The sequence below is a fragment of the Magnolia sinica genome, chromosome 8 (assembly GCF_029962835.1).
Source record: "Magnolia sinica isolate HGM2019 chromosome 8, MsV1, whole genome shotgun sequence".
In the NCBI taxonomy this organism is placed as follows: Eukaryota; Viridiplantae; Streptophyta; class Magnoliopsida; order Magnoliales; family Magnoliaceae; genus Magnolia; species Magnolia sinica.
In genome coordinates this window covers 80443118-80459086 of record NC_080580.1, presented here as the reverse complement: position 1 = coordinate 80459086, position 15969 = coordinate 80443118, and positions in this window count along the sequence as shown.

Genomic DNA, 15969 nt, shown 5'->3' with positions numbered 1-15969 from the left:
AAACATTATGTTGGACCTTAAGTTGGGTGGAAAATAAACATTATATTGGGCCTTAGGCTGGGTGGAAAATAAGCATTATGGTGGGCCCCACTTATGTAAGTATTGTAAACCACACCCTCCATTAGTGTAGGCTCCATCATGATGCATATGTTTCATCCAACTGTCCAACTATTTTAGAGATGATTTAAGGCCCATTTCTAAGGCCCACCTTGATTTGTATAGGGCCCATATTATGAGGCACATTGTGAAGCATATAAGAATCATGTGTTTAGGCCCAGCTTGATGTATTTGTGGCCTGCCCACTAAGGCCCACTTGAGATATATGAGCCCATGGTTTGAGGCCCATTTGGTATATTTGGGCCCTTGGGACGAGGCTCCACAAGATTTATATAAAGTCCATTACAATGTGATTCTATCATAGTTCGTGCCTTGGGAACAATGTTGGTTTGACGTCCACATTGCAAGTACAACGTTGGTTAAATGTCCGCATTGTCGCTCTCCCTAAGGCTCATTAATAGGTCCATACTTGTAGTATATAGGCCGTCTAGGCCCATCTTCATTTTGATCATAGCCCATCACCACATAATATGCAGATCCATGATTCATGATCATACGCATCATATGTATGCCTGATGTGAGGAGTGACCGATCATAGCATATGCCTTCGGGCGGACTGTTTATGGGCTCCCTAATAGGCGAAGTTGCCCCATATAAGTGCATGGTACACGCAGGACTGTTGCATGACTGATAGTGTGATTCATGCACTTGCATTTGTGTGATTGTAGTTACTGTATGCCCTAGCGACATCAGGGTCATAGCCTTCACAGACACATCGTGGATGACAGGATTGGATACCGAAAATATTTAGTTTTAGCATACGGGCACCATAGATGTCCCTGGGTGAAAATTCATAAACCCGATGGTACCAGAGGATGACTCCAATGTCGAGACCGAGTGGATATATGAGCGCACAAGGGCCAAATACCAGGAGGCCGCATCTCCCACTGTGTCATGGTCGGTTAGAAAGGGGTGTGGCCTTACTCTCCCGAGGGTAGGGGGCAATACTAGGCTGATTTTGACCAGCTCGCGAATGGGTCCGCTATCGACGTGCCGGATAGGTATTGGCAGACTATTGGCCAGGCGGATAGTGAGGTTTCTTACACTCACTTGGACTGTGCGGCTATGAGAGCGACAGTGCCATTTGGAGTGTATTGAACCCCGGTGATTATCCAGAATGAGAACTGTACTGATTCATGATGAGGATTGGCATGCCTGAGTTGCATCTCGCATCGCATGGCCGTGTTATGGCCGATGACATTCATATATTGCACCGTATAGCCTTGGTACAGCTGATTGCATTCATGTACTCATCACCAGGATTCCGCATTACTCTGACCTTGCATTTTAAGCACGCTTATATTGCGCACATACTTATACCACCCTCTAAGCTTTCTATTAGCTTATGCACGATTGATGCGTGCAGGTAACGCCAGGATGCTGTCGCAGCCGTAGTCTCGCTGTAGTTGGAGCGTGCAGCCGAGCTTCTGGAGTGTTGTTTCTTTTGTTACATTGTATTTCCCCTTTCAGTCGCATTGTACTCAAAAGTTTTTGATCATAGTGGATTTTGTGGTGGTGTTCTTGTGTTTATTGTTCATGGGTTATGCTTTTGGTTATGCTCATTATGACTCAGACTGATGATTATAAATCCTCCTTATACTATCCCAGGATCGGAACCTGGTGAATGGGTGCCGGGGTCCGAGAATGGGGTTCTACGGAGGCTGTTGGCGCCGGATTCGGCGATCAGGAATTCTGTGAGCCTGGTTTCCGAGTTCGAGGCGTGACATATCTTCTATATAGATATTGCAAATTCTAACTAGTTTCAAATTTTAAAAAATAATAATAATAATTTTTTAAAAAAAAAGTTAAATTTTTCCACATTGGTAAAACTAATTTGATCAAAAGTGAAGAGAATCAACCATCTAAATGATTGATATTATTTCTATTCCTAATCGATAGATTCTATATTTGTATTAGAAATGACAGTAAATATCATATTCGTGGAGTGGAGTAGAAACATAAGTGTACTCTTATGAATGTGGAATATATCAAATTAGTTATAATTGAAATTGTCAATTCATCCATAACTACTTATAGGCCATATCCTATTATGAGAAAATAGCTAACAAAGAGATCTGTCATCATGAGATGAATACAGAAGGGAAATAGAGAGAAAAAATGTGCCATATCATTTTCTTATAAGAAATAACTAAGAAAGAGATTTGTCATTATGAGACAAGATGAATAAGAAATAGAGAGAAAGAGGGGCTATATCATATTATAAGAAATAACTAAGAAAGAGAATTGTCATTATGAGACAAAAATGACCAAAAAATAAAGAGAAAAGCCATCGCGAGTGGAGCTTAGGGTTTGGGAGGACATGAATCATGTTAACTCTTTTTTACATAGTGGGTAAAACAACCAATTTTTTGTGCCCCACCACATTGTCTATGTGAGATCAGTTCCATCCATCAGGTTTGATGCTCCATGTTAAGCTTTACAACTAAAATTCAGCCAAATCCAAATTCAAGTGGGCTACATCATAGGAACAATGGAGATGGAATGCCAAATATAGGTTGTTTTTATTTTTGGGCCAATATGGTGTGTATCCTTCATCAAACCATCTCATCAAATGTAACTCACTAGAATCAACTGAAGCTACAAAAATATGAATCTCTATGTTCATTAATCTATATATTGAGTAATGGCCACAGCTTAGTATGATAACCAATCATAGCCAAATAAACACATCCACATGTAAAAACAGTAGCCTTAAAATATCAATATAACCCAATGAAAAAAATGCATGCTAATTTTCATATTTAGAACAGCCGACAGCACAAAGACTATTAGGAAGAGTCCTTCCGGCCCCATCCAACCCATTTGCCATCGGAATCTGATTGCATGACCACGATGGTGTAGTGACTTCACCAAGTTACCAAGTTACAGTTGTTCACGCCATGATGATGTATGTGTTCTAAATCCCATTGCATGACCTCGGTAATGTATTAATGTCACCAAGTTCTGTTGGCCCTACCATGATGTATATATTCTATCTACACTGTCTATACATTTCGCAGGATCATTTTCAGACATAAGCTAAATTATGTGGCTGATGCAAAGCTCAAGTGGACCACACTAGAAAAAATTAGTGTACACAATGACACACAATGTTGAAACATTCCTAGGGTCTACCATAATGTTGATTCGACATCCAACCTATTCATAATGTCACAGAGACTTTTACTAAGGAAAAACACAAATATCAGCTTGATCCGAAATTTCTGTGGTCCTAATAAATTTTCAATGGTGGATGTAATTGTCCCCACTGCTTTCTGTGGTGTGGTCCACTTGAGCTTTGAATCTGACTGATTTTTAGTCTTATGCCCTAAAATTATCTCAAAAAATGGATGGACGGTGTGGATATAGCACATACATCATGGTGGCACCCACGGTACTTGGTGACGTCAACACACCACTGAGGCCGGTGGTGTGGCGCACCACGCAATCAGCTTCCTTTGCCATTTAGACATGTGCATACGTGAAAACTCTCCTAAGACTCCACTGAATGATGCAAACGGTCCACGTACGTGGACAAGAAAATGAATTGGATTCCTTACCCTTCATGATTGGATCGCACCAGTTTGCTTCGTTCTCTTAGAAAAGCTTTCGGTAGACTACTATGCAAGTTTACAACCGCTTAAAAGGGAGAGGAGGATCGCCTGAGGCTCCAGTTGACAGCTATACATACTGTTAAATTTATGTGTCGCACTACAGGTGGAGTATATATCTAAAATTACAATGATGTAGGGATCCTAACAATAGTGGCTAATAAATGAATGGTTAAAGTAAAACTTGGGTGGTCCGAATTCAAACGAAAGAATCAGATGGTTAATAATATCTATCAGTGCAATTTTTCTGTGATTCTCCATCCATAGTTGGGTCATTAAATATGATGGCCTGGATTGCCATACAACCATGTCATGTGTACGGTTGAAGAGCCACCGATTCTCACACGGTGGAAAACCAACACGGACCCTGTGCTTCACCGCCTAGTCATTTTCGGAAACGGATTGGCTACTCCCCTGCCACTAGCTCGGTGGCTGATGGTCGGTGCTCTGTGGGCCCCATCATGATGTATGTCTTTCATCCATTCCGTTCATCCATTTTTAAAGATCATTTTATGGCTTTTTACCACAAATGCGAGGGATAAAAGTCTCAGGTGGACCACACCACAGGAAAACAATAGTGATTGGATATCCACCATTAAAATCCTCCTAAGGCCCACTGTACTGTTTATTTGACATCCAATCTGTTGATTAGGTCATACAGGCCCAGGTGAAAGGAAAAAACAAAAATCAGTTTGGTCCAAAACTTTTATGGCCCCAAAAGGTTTTAATGGTGGACGCCCATTCAACACTATTTCCTATAATGTGATGCACTTGAGATGGGGATATACCTCGTTTTTTGTTTCATATATAAAATGATATCGAAAAATATATGAACGGCATGGATGAAACATATACATCATGGTGGGGCCCACAGAGCAACATCCATCAGCCATTGGCTGGTGGCAGGGGCAGTAGCCAATCCGTTTCCGTCATTTCCCTTCGGGTCCGAATTTGTAGAGAGATTCCATGTTCTTTTCTATGCAACCGCATTGCATGAGACTTTGTGACATGTGATGTCTATGGTTTGGCGATCCAGTCCGTTGATCTGGTCATCTCCGCTGTGGAGGTTGCAGTAAAAGTCTTTTAGATATGAAGATGGTTGCCGTTCAATCAATGACTTATAAAGAGACATGTCCACATTGACAGTACAATACGTCAAGACTAAGGGTTGGAATATTCCAACCTTGGAAATTTTCTATCCATTGTCCATTCACGTGATGGACCGTCATTCAGGCTAGATTTTTTACGGAGCAATGGACAAATAGTCATAAACATTGCTACTGAATGGCCACCGTGATGTATGAATTTTAACCACACCATTCATCCATTTTTACATACTACTTTAGAATAATGGTCCAAAAATAAGGTAGATCAAATTCTCAAGTGGACCACACCACAAGAAGCAGTGGTACTAAGGAAGCCCATCATTGAACCTTTTTAGGATTCACCGTTTATTTATTTGCCATCCGACCTATTGATATGGTCATGTAAATTTGGATGAAGTGAAAAAATAAATATCATCTTAATCCAAAACTTCTGTAGGCCTCAAGAATTTTTCAACGGTAGGAATTTAATCCCCACTTTGTGGTCAATTTAAGCCTTGGATCTTCGCTATTGTTGGTTTCACTATCTAAAATGATAAGTAAAAATAGATAGACAGTATGAATAAAATTCTTACATCACATTGGCCCCTCGGTGACCCTCGGTGCCTCGCCTGTCCCCAGCTCCGAACATACGGGGGGTATTATCTAATCCGCGCCCGATTTCCTGTAATCCACGTAACCCGAGTGCCTGTGAGGCCCACTTATGAGATTTCTGTGTGACATCCACTATGTCTATCCAGTTGGAAGCGGATTGCGTCCTGCCCCCGTTTGGACCGGTGGGAGCTTTGTGGAGCCCACCGTGATGTGTGTGTTTTATCCACCTGGTATATATCATTTTTTGGTATGAGCTAAAAATTAAGGAGTTCATACAATTGAACGCCCACCATTAAAAATTTATTGGGAGCCACGGAATTTTTTAATCAAACTGGAATTTGTGTTTTCTCTTCAGGCAGGTTTATGCGGACTTAGGAACAGGTTGAATGGAAAATAAAAACCTTGATGCGCCCAGGAAAGATTCAACAGTAGGAATCATTATCAATGCAGCATCCTATGGTGCGGTCCACCTGAGATTTTAATCAACCTCTTTTTTTGATCATTATATTAAATGATCTGAAAAATTGGATGAACCGCATAGATAAATCCCATACATCACGGTGGCCCCACAAAGTCCCTGCATGGAACGATTCCGTCCCAAGGGTACCCCAACACAGGAAACTGAGTGATTCAATGACACCACTAAAAACTTCATAAGGCCCGCCGTAGGGTTTGTTTGTTTGCCATCCAAACTGTTGGTAAGATTACACGACCTGGATGAAGTGACATGCAACCACACTGAAAATTTTGATCTTCCTTAGTTTATGTTTCCTTTACTAAAATGAATCATAAAAATGGATGGACAGTGTCGATTTACAATACATACATCAAGTTGTAGGGGCTGTTTATTTACCAATTAATATGCTCTTGAAATCTAAAAATGTTGTTTTACCATTGAAACCATCCTAAGGCCCACCATGTTGTTTATTTGCCATTCAATGATGTTTATTTACCATCCGAAATGCTAATAAGGTCACACGACCGGGATGTACCAAAAAAGAAAATATCAGCCTGAAACATAACCTATGTGCAATCAAGAAGTTTTCAATAGTAGACATTTAATCCCCACTATTTTTGCTGGTGTGGTCGACCTGAGCGTTAAATCCGCCTTATTTTATAACTATAACCTAAAATAATTTGAAAAAGTGGAGGGCCGGTGTGGATCTAACACATACATCACGGTAGAGTTTACAAAACTTTGCCATGTTAACACACTGCCTGTCTGGTGACGGGTTCGATACTAGGCAATTCGTTACGATAACTTGCCTGGTGTGCCACACACCACCGTGTCGACATCACCAAGTTTTATGGGACTCACCATGATGTATGTCTCTCATCTATCCATTTGACGAGATTATCTTATGACATGGCACAAAAATAAGACAGATACCTACAAAGCTAAAATGGACCACACCCCAAAATGCAGAGCGGATTGAATCGTCTACCATTGAAAACTTTTTAGAAGCCGTGTGAGTCTTGGATCAATCTGATATTTGTTTTTTCCCATCCTCAGGGTCCATGCAACCTCTTTATAAGGTTAGATGACAAATAACATCATGATAGGCTCCCGGATGGCCTCATAGGTAGAAATCATTGTACCCATGGCTTTATGCAGTGTGGTCCTAGCAGCAACGGAAGTTAAGCGGGGCTAATGTGATGTTCGTGAGAAATCCACCTCTTCCATCCATTTTCCAAATCATGCTAGCACATTAGTACTTGGTAAAATTAATAGATATTTTTATCAAACAAAAATTTTTGGATTCACGCTAAATTTCACGGTTTAGAAATAATTTACCAAAGAATAAATTCATACACAATAGATCCGGTACTTAAATTATTTTCAGATTTTTTTTATTCAGCTCCAGCTTCCACGGTGACAGTTAGTTCAGGCATCTGGGCCTACCTTTGGGCCCACTGTAATCTTGATGTAACATTTAGGCTGTCCATTTTTTAAGTACATGTGTGTGGGATGTGCTAGCTAGTCTATAACTAATTTGTAAATAAGCAGCTAGTTTATAATACAGCAGTGTATGTATGTGTGAGAGATGTGTTAACTATCATTGTTAAGTATTCTAATCATGCATATGTAATTAAACATTCATTGTTGATAGACAGTCATTGGGGCAAGATTTTTTAGCTAGCAACAGACAAATGGTCATGATTACCGTGATGCAAGTTTTTCGTATGTCCCGGTTGGATGCTATACGACCCGACAGGAACGGGACCCATGTACGACTACATCGGGTATGTAGCGAAAACATGGTACGAGGATTTCCTGGCTATCGCACTGTCCACCTATTTTTTCATGTCACTTTAGAGTAATGGATAAAAAATAAGGAAAATTCAATTCTCAAGTGGACCACACCATAGGAAGCAGTGGTGCTAAGGATGCCCACCATTGAAACCTTTTTAGGGTCCACCGTTTTGTTTATTTGATATCGTCATGCATATAAATCTGGATGAAGTGAAAAGAAATATTATCTTCATCCAAAATTTATGTGGCCTCAAGAATTTTTCAACTATAGGAATTTAATCCCCACTTTGTGGTCAATTTGAACCTTGGATCTTTGATATTGTTGGGATCATTATTTAAAATGATATGTAAAAATGGATGGATGGTATGGATAAAATTCATACATCACGTTGGCCCCTCAGTGGGCATAGGAGCCTCCGCCTGTCCCAAGCTCCCGAACATACGGTGGTAGTACCTAATCCGCGCCCGAGTTCCTGTAGCCTGACGCGGATTGCATCCTACCCCTGCACAGACAGTAATCCGTCCGGGCAGGGCTCTGTGGGGTCCACCACGATGTAAGTGTTTTATCCACGCCGTTCATCTTTTTTATCAAATCATTTTAAGATATAATACCAATAATGAGTTAGGTCCAAGGCTTAAGTGGATCACAAAGTGGGGATTGAACTTCCACCATTAAAAACTTCTTGAGAGTTGGAGAAGTTTTAGATTAAGCTGATATTTATGTTTTCACTTCACTCACATCTACATGGCCTTATGAATAGGTTGGATGGTAAAAAAGCATCACGGTGGCCCTTAGAAAGGTTTCAACAGTGAGTGTTATTATCACTGCAGCTTCCTTTGGTGTGGTCCACTGGAGCTGTTAACCTGCCTGATTTTTAGGATGATGCCTTAAAATGATATGAGAAAAGCGCGTGGTGCCGACTGCTACGATGGCTGTATGAATTGCTGTCCCGACGGGGGTAGGACGCAATCCGCGTTCCGTGTAGCCCACGAAACCCGAATGCGCGTGGGGCCTACTGCTACGATATCTGTATGACATCCACTACATCTATCCAGTTGGAAGCGGATTGCATCCTGCCCCCCGTTTGGACGGAATCGGTCCACGCAGGGGCTCTGTGGAGCCCACCGTGATGTATACGTTTTATCCACCAGATTCATTAATTTTTACATATCATTTTTGGGTACGAGCTGAGGCAGATCGAAGGCTCAAGTGGTTCATACAATGGAGATTAAATGCCCACCATTAAAATTTTCTTGGGGGTCACAGATTTTTTGGATCAACTTGGAATTTTTGTTTTCCCTTCATCCAGGTTCCCGTGGCCTTATGAACAGGTTGGATGGAAAATAAAAATCATGATGGACCTAGGAAGGTTTCAATGGTAGGAATCACTATCACTGGAGCATCCTGTGGTGTGGTCCACCTGAGCCTTTAATCCACTTCATTTTTTGGTTCATTAAATTAAATGATCTAAAAAATAGGATGAACCGAATAGATAAATCCCATACATCAGGGTGGCCCCACAAAGCCCCTGGCATGGAACGATTCCGTCCTAAGGGTACCCCAACACAGGAAACTGTGTGATTCAATAACACCATTAAAAACTTCATAAGGCCCACCGCAATGTTTGTTTGTTTGCCATCCAAACTGTTGGTAAGATTACAAAAACCTGGATGAAGGGACAGGCAAATATCAGCTTGATCCAAAACGGTTTAAAGGATAGGCACCACTTGTTTCCTGTAGTGTGGTGTACTGAAAATTTTGATCTTCATCAATTTTTGTTATCTTTAATAAAATGAGCCCAAAAAATGAATCGACAGTGTCGATGTACAACACATACATCAAGTTGAGCCCCACGGTCATGCCCTCACTTAATTTGCCTCCCCTGTAGGGGCTGTTTATTTACCACTTAATATGTTATTTTGGATGTTTATTTAATAGACTTAAAATAAGTTTCTTCTCTTTCGTAATTAATCGTGATTTGGAGTTGGCTTTATTTTCACGTGGTAAAGTCCTGTGAGTCCCTCTAGCAAATATCCACAAGTTCATCCAATTTTTCAGATAATGGTAAGACATCATATGAAAAATGAGGCACATCTAAAACTTAAATGGGCCACACCATAGAAAGCTCTGTGGAAACAATGGTGCCCACTGTTGAAACCTTCCTAGGGCCCATCATATTGTTTATTTGCCATCTAATGATGTTTATTTACCATCCAAACTGTTAATAAGGTCACATGGACCTGGATGAACCGCAAAAGAAAATATCAGCCTCATACAGAACTACTCATCAGTAAGTTTTCAATAGCAGACGTTCCATACCCACTGTTTTTGCTGGTGTGGTCCACCTGAGCTTTGGATTAACTTTATGTTTTTGGATAATGACCTAAAATAATCTGAAAAAATAGATGTCCAGTGTGGATCTAACACATACACTATGGCGGAATGTACAAAGCTTTGCCATGTTAACGCGGTACCCGCCTCCGTTGGGGTGTTCTACACCAGGCAATTCGTTACGAAAACTTGCGTGTTGTGCCACACACCACCGTGTTGACGTCATCAAGTTTTGTGGACTCACCATAATCTATGCCTCTCATCTACACCATCTATCCATTTTATGAGATTATTTTAGGGCCTGGCCTCAAAAATAAGGCAGATACAAAGCTCAAGTAGACCACACCACAAAAAGCAACGTACACATGGCTTTATGTAGTGTGGTACTAGTAGGACCGGTAGTTAAGTGGGGCCAGTGTGATGTTTGTGAGAAGTTCACCCGTTCCATCCATTTTCCAAATCATGTCAGGACATTAGTACTTAGTAAAATTAATAGATATTTTTATAAAACAGAAATTTTTGGATTCCTACTAAATTTAAGGGTTTAGAAATAATTTACCAAAAGAGTAAATTCATACACAATGGATCTAGTACTTAAATTAATTACTTTCAGAATTTCTTTTATTCAGCACCGATTCCTACGGTGACAATCATTTCAACCTCTGGGCCCATGGGCCCACATCTAGGGCCACCGTAATCTTGATATAACATTTAGGCATTCATTTTTTTAAGACTTCCTTTAATATTATATTCCACGTTGAAGTAGATAGTGTATATCTGTTCGTAGGATGTGATAACTATCAACACTAAGCATTTATCTAATTATGCATACATAATTAAACATTCAAACACATAAGCATAATTAAACAAGTAGGAAAATAAAAATCTCAAACACAATTTTATATAGTAGTTTGGATACTTACTTACTCTACTCCTGGCAGATGCATCTAACCTTTACAGTCTAATACAATGACTCTAAAATTTAGGCCCTACACAAGATCCAATGTCTTACACAAGAACCTGGTACGTACACTCCCGTCAGAGGCTCCCCTAAGAGACTTTAGTTGGTTTTCTATAAGCTAAACAACAACCTCAATTTTACACAAGGCCCTACGTTTACTCCGACCAGAGGCTCCCACAGAGTCAGACACACAAACACTCGTGTCGGGTTATAACGCCCGAATTTTCACAGCCCGAATACATACTCATACCCGAGAATTTCAGGTGTTAACAATGTAAAAATTAGATGCTTCAAAATATCACCTTGTTTTTTTTTTTCATTTAGATTACATCCAGTTACATTCACGGAGGTAACCATTCAAGATAATAAAATCGATTGTATTTATCATTCCATTAGAGTAAAAAAGCGTTCAAATAATTCTCTAATGCCCTCTCAATAGGAGCTTATTACATTATAAAAGTTTGTAGCGAAAAATAAATAAAAATAAACTAATCTTCTTCTTTATTCAAATATATCTTCCACAGAATGGTCGTCGTCCATATCATCAACCTGTAATTCACTTGTAATTTCTGTATGGTTGGAGAGGGTCAATGCCCTACTCATAGTGGTGGTTATCCTTTAAGATTAACAATAATTCAAGAAATTTATAAGAATAGTGTGAGGGTTCTGATATGTCTTGTACTCCACCACTACGAGTGGTATCGGTATGCATAACCAATATATATATATATATATATATATATATATATATATATATATATATATATATATATATATATATATATATATATATATATATATATATATATACATGCCTAGCAAAATATGTGGGGTCCATCATACGTAGTGATCATCACAATATAGAATATAATTCATAGAAATCTCGACTCGCCCCACATTCTCACACTACGGAGATTTGTCGGCATGTCCAACGCTACTGTAGATTTACATGAACACCTCAAGACGGCATAACACACAGATCGGATGAATTACGTGACATGATTTGTTCATAGAGCAACTATTTGCGACATCCAATTCCGAAAGTAATGTAACATGCATTTTGATTACTTATATCGATTTATGCACCACTATCCAAAATTCATGAAATTACGTATCGACCAAGAGGGTCACTACCTAGAGCGCATTACATCTACGATAAAATATATGAATCACTAGATGTGAGACCTCTAATACATTACTTACACCAAAGGAAAAATAAATTGAATTATGAGAGTTTTGAAATTCTAAGACATATGCCCAAGCCATAAAGGGAGGTAGCACAAGGCTAACCTAATAAAGGAGAAAAGTAGCATTAAACCATCTTAATAAAAAAGATGAGTAGCAATTAGGCTAACTCAACAAGAATAAGGAGAGATGAGCAAAAGGCTAACTCAATATAGAGTAGAAGCATGCGTCGCTCTCAAAATTGAAAAAGGGTGAGGCTTGTATCCATCACCCCACATAAATTCTTAAAAATCACGCATAATTACAATCATACCTTAACCATAATTCCTAAAATGATAAATAATTGATAATGGTAAATCAATCAATTGCATGAAAAATCACAGTAATATGAAAGTATACAAAAACAAGATAAATTATATCAACTTAACTTATTGTAAGCTTAAAGAAATCTCTCACCTTAACCTTAGATTTAAACCCTTAGTAGATATCCATGTAGGAAAGCTTATACATGAATCACGACATCACTTAAGCAAGAGGGAGACACTACACTTGTGGAGAAGAAAGATGATGATGGGCGCATAGGCCTCTCTCTCTCTCTCTCTCTCTCTCTCTCTCTCTCTCTCTCTCTCTCTCTCTCTCTCTCCGCCCTAAACATTGTGAGTGTTGGCATGTGAGTGGGAAAGGACACGCACTCCTTTTATAAAGGAGTAGGCATGTGAGAGGGAGTATGTTTCACATCATACTTGGATTGGATTGGGTTTTACCAATTTGACCTTTTTAGCTATCTTTCTTTAAATCCAATTCGTCCAGTGTATCGGGGTTGTTGGATAGGGTTGGGGTAATGATTTTCTTGGTGATCTAAAATTTACATTAGCATATCTTGAAAATTCTCCTGATTGGTACCAAAACGAACTTTATCTTAATTAATGGTCCACACTTAATAATCAGGGCCTAAAAAATGTGTAGTCAAGATAACAAATGGTTAGACAAAATTTGGTAGTTGATTAATTGTAGAAAAAATCTAAATTTAAAATTTCACCTTTTGTACCAAAATGATTGAATTGATTTCTACATTCAACGGTGTAGGATCATAAATCGGGTCTAAATTTTGTATAACCTCATAATCATATGAAACCAAAATGTGGTCCAAATTTGAGTTGCGATAGACTGCATGCAGTGGTTAAATCGGAAGATCCAGATTTATAAGGAGTTGGTAAGCCTCGCTTAAGAAAAATTCTACCAAAGTGGGGTCTTCATATTTCACATTTGGTACATATTATGGGTAATTCAAGTCATTCATATAAAGAAAAATATCCTACTATGACTATCCACGAGGTTTCTTCACTCGATGGACACCAAAATCAATGGCTAAGGGGTTGATTTGTCAATTGGGTCACTTTTACAATAATCTAAGGGCTGAAATTTGACATGTATGGTTAATTTATAATATATAGGCATGGTATAAAATTTCACATCAAACGGATCATGAGAAATATGCGATCTAAAACTTAAGGGTCTAGGTTAATGGCATTTTCATAATTATTACTAATATGAGAGTTTTGAAAAATCTAATAGTTCTATATGGTTATATGCACGTTTCTAAATAATTCTTACAAAAGAACTTATATCTAAATCATTATAAATAAAGAATTATTCACCAAATTAATTAAGGGAATGTGCATATATCAACCAACATAATGGATGGTCAGATGACATGCTAAAAATAGAAAAACTTGACTATTAGTACTTAATCATGTATGTAACTGAGTGTACGGACAATTTTGTAAACAGATTATCACAAGTGGGTTTTTTGAGTGATCAAGAGGCAGAACATGTATATCATTAGATTCAAATGACTTGTTCACACGTATAAGTTTATAAGATCTTAGTTTTGATGGTGGTTAACTATATTTATATGTGGTGAATAAGATGAACGGATCAGAATCTCAATTTGATATGTGTACGAGCAGATGCAGCTATCAGGTAGTTAGTTTACTATGATCGGGTGGTCTAAACTTAAAGTGGAATGTCAGATATCTTTACATATTGGTGGATAGTTGGATGAACGATTGGTTATGATGGATAAGTGGGAATATCTGGACATATGATGATATTGTCTTAAAATCAATGGTTGGATGACTTGATCTATAGATGAAGATCATTCTCAACGGTCAGATTCATGCTAGAGAATAAATGTAAGGTTATGATAGCTATATTGGTATCTTATACATGTACATATTAAGTTAAATTTCATGGCAACCCTCGAGAACTTTCAATATTTAGGTATTGAAATGTTCGGGGTATTACACGGGTTGCCTACACAGGGACTTGATTTAGACCATACACAAGAGCTAAGGTCCTGCATAAGAACCTGAGATTTAAGCCATATACAAGACCTACGGTCTTACACAAGAACCTACATCGAGTTTGGATTACAAACTCTTACCGTCAACCTACACAAGGAACGAGAGTATATGAACTCATACACTTAACAACTTTTCAGATTGAGCCACTTTTGTAGTGCCTTCTTGGGTTACTTGATCGTCGCTTTCCCGTGCTTCAATCAGCTCCCCGACGCTTCTCCGATCATGATACTGCTACTTTGCCAAGGCCTCAACTCGAAGATCAAACACCTTACATATGATACTTGTTCGAAGTGACAATGTGATGAGAGGTTTGTTGAATCTCTTACAACTAATGAAAATTTGTATTTCCTATGGGATTCACCTAGATGGGTCTTCTAGAGGATTTAGACAATGATAGGACAAAATAGCTTAAGTCTTTTTTCTAGAAAATGAAAGAGTTCAAGCACATCTTTAATATGGAGGTTGAAATCCTCATAAGTGTGTTAATCTCAAGGAAGATTGCTCAGAACTCAATGGTCTAGAGGTTTAGGATGAGGGATATAGACATGGATTTACCTAAGCTTCTATTGCACTAAAAACTCATCCAAATGTCCAAGAACCGAATGTTTTTTATAAAAAGTTTAGTTCCAATGGTAAAAAAAAGGGCAGAAAACGCCTCTGTCGATGCCAATATCTAAGCTACCTTGATACCATCAACGGACTTTTAATGCCACTGATGAACCTTCAATGCCATCGAACTTTACCTTTGATGTCATCAAAGGTGGCCCATCAAGAAATTTAGAAAGAAATGTGATTTCTTACTTAACATTTTTTATTCTTGATCGATGCCATTGATGGACCTTAGATGCTATCAAAGGTGGCCTTGATTACATTGAGAAATTCAGAAATAAATATGAATTATTGCTCGTTATTTTTTATTCTCGATAGAGGCCATCGAGGAGGTGTTTGATGCCATCAATAGCCCTTCGATAGCAACTTGATGTGATCAAACAACCATCGAAAACTGCTATTTTGGGTGTTTGTTTTCACGGTAACTTCACACCTCTTTTAGCCTTATTTATCATGTTTCAATTTTGGTCAGTTGAACAGCTTTGGTCAGTTGACTTCAATTTTCCTATTATAAATCTTAACATGGTTAGATAAGCTTACCCGTTATCGGCATTGATGGGCTTTGGAAAATCCTCGCCCCAGGTTGGTGAGTCGGAAGGAGCCTTTCAGAAGAACTCTTCTAATCATCAGGTCATCTCACGTGGTCCCTGAACTTGCCCCTTGAGTCTAATAGATGTGGCGGTACTTATTATAAACTCGATCTGAGTTTTCTTTCCTTGACTTTACTTTTCATGAGATTTCAACTTGAATTTACAAGATTGCTTCCGCTTCATAAGTTTGCTTATATGGAGTTTCCCTCATAGTTGTGAGTATGGATGTCTGGTTGGTACAAAGTGC